The following is a 9,965-nucleotide window of genomic DNA, read 5'->3' on the forward strand; positions in this document are numbered from 1 at the left end:
CATGAAAAAATATACACCCAAACAAAAGTGGTATTTTTTTAATGATTTCTGTATATTTTTTTAAGTGCTGATATTAAACATGATGTTTGTACCTTGTGTTTTTTCCCCATTAATTACATCCTGGGACATTTTAATGTCCTCATTTTAAGATGGGCATAATAATACATTGTATGGATTTACCATGACAAATTTAAACAAAATATCTTGTAGGACTTATAGGGTGTTTCCAATTTTGCAATGAACTTCTCAATATGTGGACTTCTATTCATTTTTCTAATTAGTTCCTTGGTGAACATGTTTCAACCTCTGACATATTGCAAGAAGAGGGAAAGATACTATCCAGAGATGATATTCAAAATACTCCGCAACAGAATGGATATTGACCTCTGCGTAGAGCACAGTCCTCAAGGTAATTCTTACATTGCTGGACTCAGAGGTCCAGGTGACAGGAGAGAGGGCCAGCAGCTGGGTCAGTGAGTGGTTCTCAAAAGTGGTGGTTGTGGTGGGATATCTTATTTCCATGACAAGGGATCTCAGCCTTGGAGGAATGTATGCGATCTGTTTTCCATCACCCTCCCCAACAGGAGCGGGTGTCTATTTTTTAAATCTTTGCCAGTTGGATCCATGATAACAACAAAAATATTATCTTTTATTTTGTATCTTTCTAACCATAAGTGAGGGCATTTTTTTAAGGTTTCATCACCACTTCTGTTGTGTTGTTATTGTTACTTTTGATGACTTGCTTGTTTATTGTCTCTGCCCATTTTGAGGGTAGGGGGTGTTTTTTTTTTTTTCATTAAAAAGCTAGTATTTATTGATGCCTTACAGTGTGTCACTACGCTAAGCTCTTAATAGGCCTTACCTATGTTAATATTCACCATGACCATATAGAGTTATTCCGATTCCCATTTTAGAAACATGAAAATAGAATCAGAGATTCAGTAAGTGCCCACCAGGATAGTGTTTGTAAGTGTTGGGGCCAACCATCAAATCCAGACAGTTAGATCCTCTGACGGATGTTCTTAATCATTCTGACCCTATTCTCTTGCTCCTGCAGTATTTACTCATAAGAGCTCTTTACATATGGATAGTCACTGTTTTAATACATCTTGTATATTTTCCCTACTTTGCCCTTCTACTTCGAACTTTCCTTATGGCATCGCTTACTGTATAAGAGTTTGAAAATTTTACAGACGCACTTTTCTGTGTGAATTGTTTTTTTCAGTTTGAGGTCTAATTGACAAATAAAATTGTCACATATCTAAAGTGCACCCCATGATGATTTGGTATGATGTACACTGTGGAAAGATTCACCCCCATTGAGTATATTAACACACTCATCACCCCCACATATTTACTTTTTATGTATTTATTTATTTTTTGACAAGAACACTGAAGTTCTACTCTCAGCAAATTTTAATTATATAATGCAGTATTATCAACTATAGTCATGATGTTATACATTAGAGCCTTAGAACTTATTCATCTTAGAACTGATAATTTTACACAGTTTAAAAATCTTTGGTATGGGGACGCCTGGGTGGCTCAGTGGGTTAAAGCCTCTGCCTTCGGCTCAGGTCATGATCCCAGGGTCCTGGGATCGAGTCCCGCATCGGGCTCTCTGCTCGGCGGGGAGCCTGCTTCCTCCTCTCTCTCTGCCTGCCTCTCTGCCTCCTTGTGATTTCTGTCAAATAAATAAATAAATCTTTAAAAGAAATCTTTGATATGGTCAAATATCTCAAGCTGCTTTCTTAATGGGTTTTGTCTCTAATAGCATTCTCAGATGTTCCCTATCAGAAGGATATAAAAATATTTATGTTCATTTTCTTCTATATAGAACTTCAGAATTGCCTGTGCTAGTAACATATATGTGCTTAGGCCCCAACTCAGACCTGTTGAATCAGGATATCTACAGTGAGAGATAGATGTTTATGCTTTTAAAGAGATACACAAACTTACAGTCCGAGAGGACTGGTAAATGGACACATTTAGCTCTTCTTCTCAAGGCATGTGAAATTGAAGAAATACTAAATTAAGAATCTATCTACGAGATCAATTCCAGATGGGGTAAAAAGTTAGTTGTGAAATCCCAATCTTAACTTACAGAAGACCATGTAGGAGAATATCTGAAATCTGTATTAGAGTTTTCTAAAGAAGCAGAACCAGTAAGAATATACATATGGAGAGGGGGAGGGAGAGAGGGAGAGAGAGGGAAAGATTTTAAGGAATTTCCTCATCTGATTGCAGGCAATAGAAAGTTCTAAATCGGCAGGGCGGGCTCATAGGCTAGAAATTGCAGCAAGAAGTTAATGTCTTGAGTCTGAAGGAAGTCTGGAAACAGAATTCCTTCCTCTTCTGGGGACCTCAGACTTTTCTCTCAAGGCCTTCAACTGATTGGGTGGGGCCCACATACACTCGGGACGGTGATCTGCTTTGTCCAAGTCTGCTGCTGTAAATGCGAATCACACGTCTAACGTACCTTCACAGCAACATCTAGCCTGGTGTTTGGTCCAGCAGCTGACCCAGCTTAGCTGGGCTGACAAAGAAAATTAACCACCACGGACAGTAGCTTTATGATGCTGTGGTAGGAAAAGATTTTTAAACCACACACACACAAAGTGAGATAGAAAGAGAGGTTGATTTGATAAATGGTTTGAACCAGGGCAAAATGTTATACAGTTCTTCCTCCTCATTTGAGATGCCCCCCCCCCCCCGACAGACCAGAGCCCATCTAGAAAATATTCTTCATGGGATCATTGCAACTGCTTCCTTGCCAGAGAGCTATTTTCTTACACTTCTGTGGCTCCCAATAAACACCAAGAAACACAGGACAAGAACATAAAAGAGACAAGTGTGTTTTAATTTAGGCTCCACAAACCTAGATATTAGCCATGGCACCACAAGGGCCCAAGCCAAAATACCAAACAGTGATGGATGTATTGTTTGCCTAATTTAAAACAAGCCTGATTTATTTTTAAAAACGCGACCTCAAGACACAACGCACCAGACGTGATATGGAATGTATTATATGCCTAACCAAAAAACAAAATGCTACTCGGTACAGTGGATTTGAAAATTATCTTGCTATTAATAGAACTCCGGGATGGCTGTGATCTGTTGGATTTGATACATTCAGGTTTTGGCAGCTGCTGGGGACTGAAAACAAGACGTTCCTTACATTATTACTTAATAAAGAAACTAGGTCATAAAATAGCCCTTTGGTGAATTTTTTAGAAAAGATTTTGAAGAGCCCAATTTCATCTTTACTAAGTAAGTCTGTGTTGCTGAGTATGTTTGGCAAAGTAGCAGCGTGATTAACAGAGTCCTTCTCTGGAACCGTGTAACCTTGAGAGGGGCTTGGGGAACCCACCACAAATATCTGTCGAATCTAAAAGCGTCCTTCTCTTTCCTTTCCTAGTCTGAGGGTCTGACACTGAGCTACTGATTGAAATGTTTGGATTGAGGACCTTTACAAACGTATCTGTTGGGCAGATAACGTTGTCAAGACTTTAAGGTAACACCGATCTGTTCTCCTAGGCTCCAAATACTTTTTAAAGGTTCAGCTGAAAAACATTGCTACCTCTTGGTCCCACTAAAAACAAGCTTTTTTTTTTTTTTTTTAGTTTTCATTTTAATTCCTATTGGTTGACATAGAGTGTAATATTAGTTTCAGGTGTGCAACGTAGCGATTGAGCACTTCCATCGTCACCCGGTGCTCGTCACAAGTGCGCTCCTTCGTACCTGTCACCTGTTTCACCCATCCCTCCCCCCCAAAAAAAGCTTTTTTTTTTTTTTTTTTTTTTTGAACGAGATCGCCTGCAAAGCAAAACAAAAAACTTCAGTGAATTTTAGGATTTGGTGTTTTTCATTTAAAGAAGTTGTGTTTCAGGCTGTATTCCTGGTAGTAGATTCTGAGGTGAGGGTTCATAAAAACCAGTAAGGAAATGCACCAGGAAAGGGAAGAACCGAGAAGGGAGATGTAGCATGCCAAGCCCCCAGGAGAGTGGCTTGGGCTCAGTCCTGCTCTGGGGACAGTGTAAGCCTTCATCAGGGGAAAAGGGAACTGCAGTATTTGCAGAACCGCCCTCCCCCATGTTAATCAGTGGGTCGAGACAGTGTAGCATAGATCTCTAGGCAATTCTGGATGTCCTTGCATGGACAAAGTAGGTTCTGTCTGCCTGTGGATTGTCCTACAACAAAGAGCTAGAGGTACCCTCCGGGTGTGGTGCAGGCTGTGACAGGTGTATGTGTGAAGATGATGAAGGGCTCTAAAAGGCGGGACGTGTAGACATATGCCAGCGTCTGCCTTCTTGTTCCACAAGGCATAATATGTCAGGGTCTCTCCACGAATTCAGAGCAAGCCTATATATGAAGGGAAGGAGTTTCTATGTAGGCGACAAAAGATTTGAAGCAAGTCACCCTATTTGCCTTGGTGTCTCTGCCCCCTAGCTTGAGTCAGTAGAATGAGGTCAAAGAGGAGCTTACACTGGAGATGGACAACTCTGTCACACTTGCCTCGTGAGGGCACGCCCACCAATAGTCCCCGAAGTCTGGGAGGTGGTGGACAATGAGCAGATCTGGAGGGCAAGAACAGAAAACCAATCCTGAAGGAAGCACTTGGGTCTAAGACAGAAAAATGAGCTCAAGCCAGGGCTTCACTGAGGAGAGGAAAGAGAAGGGGATGGGGGGGAAACACCTAGAACTGGAATAGCCATTATTATAATCCTAATACCAGATAAAACTCTATTGTACAATATAAATGATAATGCAGTAAATGAATTATTTAAATAACCATAATATAAATTGAACACAATATCCACATTTTGAGTACTCAATAGTCATATGTGGGTAGTGGCTACTGTATTAGACAGTCTAGCTCTAGAACATTTCATCATCACAGAAAGTTCTGTTGGACAGCATTGACCTAGAGCTTACTGAATGGGTCAAGGTTTGAGATGTAATGGGCCTCACTTGCATCTCAAACTCTTGATTTCTTCCTCTCCAGATTCAGCTCATAACAAATCAAATTTTGCCCGTGGGATTTCCTGAAAACATTGCAGTAGCTTGTTAAAGGACAATAGTAGTATGGTGATACTTTTTAAACTTTCTGTCTGGAGGTACCTTCGTTAAATGACCTTTGACTCCTGAGTTTTTAGTGGTTAAATGTTAACTCAGATTCAGTACACACTGAGCTTCCAGTGAGTATTACAACAACCAACCAGTCACGTTCACTTTCTTCCTTGATTGCTGTTTTCCTTTACCTTATTGTTCGGGTCCATTTTAATCTTTACAAGGAACAAAATTTGATCTCAAGGGGGAGGAGGCAAGAAGCCACGCGGGAGTGGAAAACGTGGTAGAATCTAACTTTCTCTCTTGTTCTGCCATCTCCCATTTTCACGTGGCCAGAGAAGGACAATCCCACTCCGATGTTTGGACAGCTTCAGACCAGACCCAGTGACCAGGTAGAATTGGGGCAGAGTATTGCCAAAAGCTTGGTATCCACAGTTGCTTTTGTTGACATTTCAGAGCATTTTTTTAAACTGCAGATTGCCTTGGGGGCCCCAGTTGCAAAGTCTGAGGTTGAGGAGATCCTGTGTTATCCTTGATCGCCTTTTTTCCAAACTTGAGTTACAGATTGCCTTAATTGGGGTCCTCTCCAAAGAAGATGCTGACCCAAGGGTTCAAGAGCAAGCACTTTGTTAATGGAGGAACTCCCAGAAACCCAGGTGGTGGGCACGAGAGAGGAAAAGCGAGGAAGCTACGGAAGATATGCTCTCAGGCCAGTTTCTCAGACACAACTCTGGGATCCACGGCTTCAAAAATATCCCGCCGGAGGGTGAGAGAGCCGGGGCACTTATCCACCCTTTATCAGCAGCCGTTGGTTGAGGGATATCAGGGGAGGGCACGTAGAGGAACGCTTTGGGCCTACTACTTTGGGCATGCAGGGACAAATGGGGCCTGTTGGAGGACAGGGGTGGACTTTACGGAGTCAGCTACACAAGCTTATTTTTATTTTCAAGTGGACAAAATAGACCCAGGGGTCTCAGAGTATAACCTTTCCAGGTCCGAGAAGGGCCGCTCGTCTGGTGTGGAGGACACGATGAGTCACTGCCCACTGGAAAAACAAAAGAACTTTTAATGGGCAGTTTGACCCCTGGTCAGAACATCCCAGATAGTTGAGTGAAGGGGCAGAGCCTTTGGTATTAAATGCCTTGGAACCGAAAGGGCAGGGAGCCAGTGTTCTGGCTTTTGCACCAGAGAAGACATGGAACGACTTATTTTAACCGCTTGTCAGAGGCTCCATGGGCGGCTCGTGCATTCTGGAATTTCCGAGAGAGACTTACCAAATGCTTTCTGCTGAGGCTGACGAAGCCAAGCTGGGGCATCTGCATGCCAGGAATATATGGTTGCATATGTGCCACTGTTTATCTGTTTGCAAAATATGCCGTATGTTGACAGCCTGACATATGTTGAGCTATATGGAAGATCAGGCAGAGAGAAAGAAGAGCCAGAGGATAAGAAAGAGAGGAGAAGAGAAGATATGAAAGGGAAAACAAACCCTTGTGAGTTTGGCTCCTAAGGCGTGTATCTCACAGTGGAATGTATGGAAAGGATCTTGGCGATGATCTGGTCTGGTGCCCCCCGTTCCTAAATGAGGAAACTGAAGCCAGCATTCTCATGGCCCAATGACCAGAAAGTCAGGGGCAGGAGCCCCGGGGTTCTGCCTCCCTTCCTGGTCTCCTTGCATTTTGGGCTTCCGTTTCTTTCACGCCCACATGCTCACCCACCTGCCTCCTGTCTTCTGCCCCGTCCCCTCCTACCCATCCAGTCCCTGTCCACTCTTCCGGGGCCTCGGTCTCCCCTCATATTTCTCTATAAAATTATAATCCACTTGCATGCAGAGATTCTTTCCTCTTTGACCCTCCTCAGTGCGTGTCATAGAAGCTTCCACATAGTAATAATAGTAGTTGGCAATTATTGAGTGTTTACTATGTGTTAAGTACCACGTTTAAAGTTTGACATGAATCAGCTCATTTACTTCTCCCATTAACCCTGTGAAATGAGTACCCACCATTAGTCTTATTTTATACTCAAGGAACCTGTGGCACAGAAAGGTTAGGACACTTGCCTAAGATAACACAGCTGGGAAGTCAGTCTCAGGGCTGCTAATGCCAGACTTCCAGCTCATACCCACAAGCCTAGACTTCCTTCCAAGGACCATCTGAGGATTTGAATTTATTTCACTGTTATTAAATGCTGACAAGATCGGGTTTTTTTGTTTTGTTTTGTTTTAAAGATTTTATTTATTTATTTGACAGAGAGAAATCACAAGTAGATGGAGAGGCAGGCAGAGAGAGAGAGAGGGAAGCAGGCTCTCTGCTGAGCAGAGAGCCCGATGCGGGACTCAATCCCAGGACTCTGAGATCATGACCTGAGCTGAAGGCAGCGGCTTAACCCACTGAGCCACCCAGGCGCCCGACAAGATCGTTTTTATTTAAAAAAAAAAAAAAAACAATTAGATATCAGAGTGTGTAAGAACAGTTGTCCTCTCAGAAAGAAAGCAAAAAAGAAACACTAAGCAAATCATTAAGATCACTCAGATTTTCCTCAGTAAAAAGTTAAATGAGCTTCAACAAATTATTTAAAATTTATTATCTCCTCCATCAACATAGAATAAAAGAGAAAATCCTTGTCCTCCCTCAGAAAAACAATTTTATAAAGGGTAGTGTCATTTATGAAACGTTTAAAACCCGAGAAAGGCCAGAGAACAGCATGAGTCATCATTAGTTGGCTAAAATCTTAGGCAGACTCGGGTCGGTTCAGAAGCACTGGAATCACCTCAGGAGTGTGCCATTGCTGGGGGGCTGTGGGACCCAGCCAGCTACAGCAGGGGCAATTCCATGGCAGCCTAAAGATCAATAGCAGGTTCCCTTTCTTCCCTGAGTCCCCAAACCAACCACAAGGGAGCCGGTTGAAGAGCTTTGACATGAGAGAACAGGGCCTTCTGGAACATTTGGCCTGAAGAAAAGCAGCCCGAGGGGTTAGATCACGTGGGCCAGAGTTCCGATTGTACTTTCCTTGGGAGGAACTACGTAGAGGTGGAGGCTCAGCAGCAAGGGGGACACCGCCTCAGACTCACAGGAGAGGCATGGCCAAGTGCTGGAGCAGCCGGCCGCCATTGGACAGCGGGGGATGCTGGCCTAGCTACCCTCCCCCTCTCAGCGGCGCTTTTCTCCCACATCAAGTGGGGCTGACAATTCTCATCTGAAAAGGTTGTCCTGATGACCGAATAGCACGGGTTGGCTCCCCAAACTTGAGCCATTCACCTCTCCACTTACCAGTCAGGGTCATTGTGAGGAAAGTTTAGTAAAGGGATCTGTTACAAAAGTGTGGGGAAGGCTCAAGGGAAGCAGCTGAGGGCTGGTTCGAGACCCAAGGCCAGCGATCCATCCATCCATCCTGGGGAGCTTGTTAGCATGCCAGGCCTGAAGGGGGCAAAAGAAGCGAGTGTGGGCCCAACTGGGGAAGTGTTTAAAGAAGGCAGCAAGACCTTGGCCCTGCAGAAGACCAAGCAAGCGCCCCAGCTTCACTCGCCTCCGGCCCCCATCTCCTGCTGGGGATCCCCATTGGCTGTGCTCAGCCAGAAGCAAGGGAGCCCACAATGATGTGACCCATGAAGCCCCGCCTCCCGGGGAGGGGGAACAGAGAGAGTGGCTGGGTGGGGACATGGGCAAAGGGAACCAATCACGCCCACAGCCTTCACTAGCCTGTGCCCCCCCCCCCCACTCCCTCTGCGTGAGCTTCAGGAGCTGAAACATATTTACTTTAAGAAAGAGACTTCTTCAGTCTCATCCTAAGCAGGGAAATCATGAGTTGGAAGGGCTGATTTTTTTTTTTTTCTCTAGAATATACACTTGGGAAAGTTGGGTCTCAGCTCAGCTCTTGGAACATAGTTAATACTCAATAAACTACTTGTCTCTGTTGCAGGGAGTCACAGATTAATGTGCAGCGGAGCGCCTCGTGCATGTGGCCGTTAACTTCTACAAAACATGTTACTATTAAAAATATGATCCTTTCCCATGATATTTTCTAACTGGATTTCTAATTTCTAGAAAAGATGATACAAGTGAGTTTTGTGTGTTCGTTTTATAACTGGCCCACCTTAATGAATTTGATTATTTGGCCCATTGGTTTTTCATTAGATTCTTTTGGTTTCTCCAGGCAAACAAGTAAATCATCTGGGACCACTGGTAAGTTTTTCCTCTTGTCGCTATTTAACATCTTATCACAGTATCTAGAACCTATGGGGCAGTGTTAAACAACAATGGGACAACAACAACAACAAAGAATGGAACCACAGCGGTGAGATCAGGAATTCTATGTTTCTCTTTTACTTTATTGGAAATGCTACGAGCTCTTCTGTTGTTTGTTTGGTAACATTAAACCTGAAGGTGACTGTTGGTTAATGGGAGATACTCTTTGTCTCGTTAAGGAAGTGCCCTCATACTCTTATTAGTTTACTAAGAATTCTTTTATTTGTTTTTTTTTTAAGATTTTATTTATTTATTTGACAGATAGAGATCACAAGTAGGCAGAGAGGCAGGCAGAGAGAGAGGAGGAAGCAGGCTCCCTGCTGAGCAGAGAGCCCGAACATGGGGCTCGATCCCAGGACCCTGGAATTATGACCTGAGCTGAAGGCAGAGGCTTTAACCCACTGAGCCACCCAGGTGCCCCTTAACTAAGAATTCCTACCAGGAACGGGCCTTATACATTATCAAGTGCCTCTTAGACATGTGTTGAGACCCTTACAATCCTGGATAAATTCTGCCGGATCACGATGCATAATTTTAAAAAGTATATTTCTTTACCTTTTTTTTTTTTTTTCTAGAGAAATTGTATCTCAGTTTGACTAAAGGTGAGTGCATGCCTGAGAGTCATTTTCAGGGTGCTGAGGGACCAAAACG

General features: G+C 43.5%; 1 long non-coding RNA gene across 1 annotated transcript in view; it reads left to right on the top strand.

Annotated features, from left to right (window-relative positions):
* LOC131821442 (uncharacterized) overlaps window positions 1-3,591 on the top strand; it is a 65,443-nt gene extending 61,852 nt beyond the window's left edge. Inside the window, exons 3-4 of the long non-coding RNA XR_009349908.1 lie at window positions 282-409; window positions 3,419-3,591. This is a non-coding gene — a long non-coding RNA (uncharacterized LOC131821442). The remainder of the gene's footprint in view (window positions 1-281; window positions 410-3,418) is intronic.
* Window positions 3,592-9,965: the final 6,374 nt, after the last annotated feature.

Source organism: Mustela lutreola, chromosome X (genome assembly GCF_030435805.1).
Source record: "Mustela lutreola isolate mMusLut2 chromosome X, mMusLut2.pri, whole genome shotgun sequence".
NCBI lineage: Eukaryota > Metazoa > Chordata > Mammalia > Carnivora > Mustelidae > Mustela > Mustela lutreola.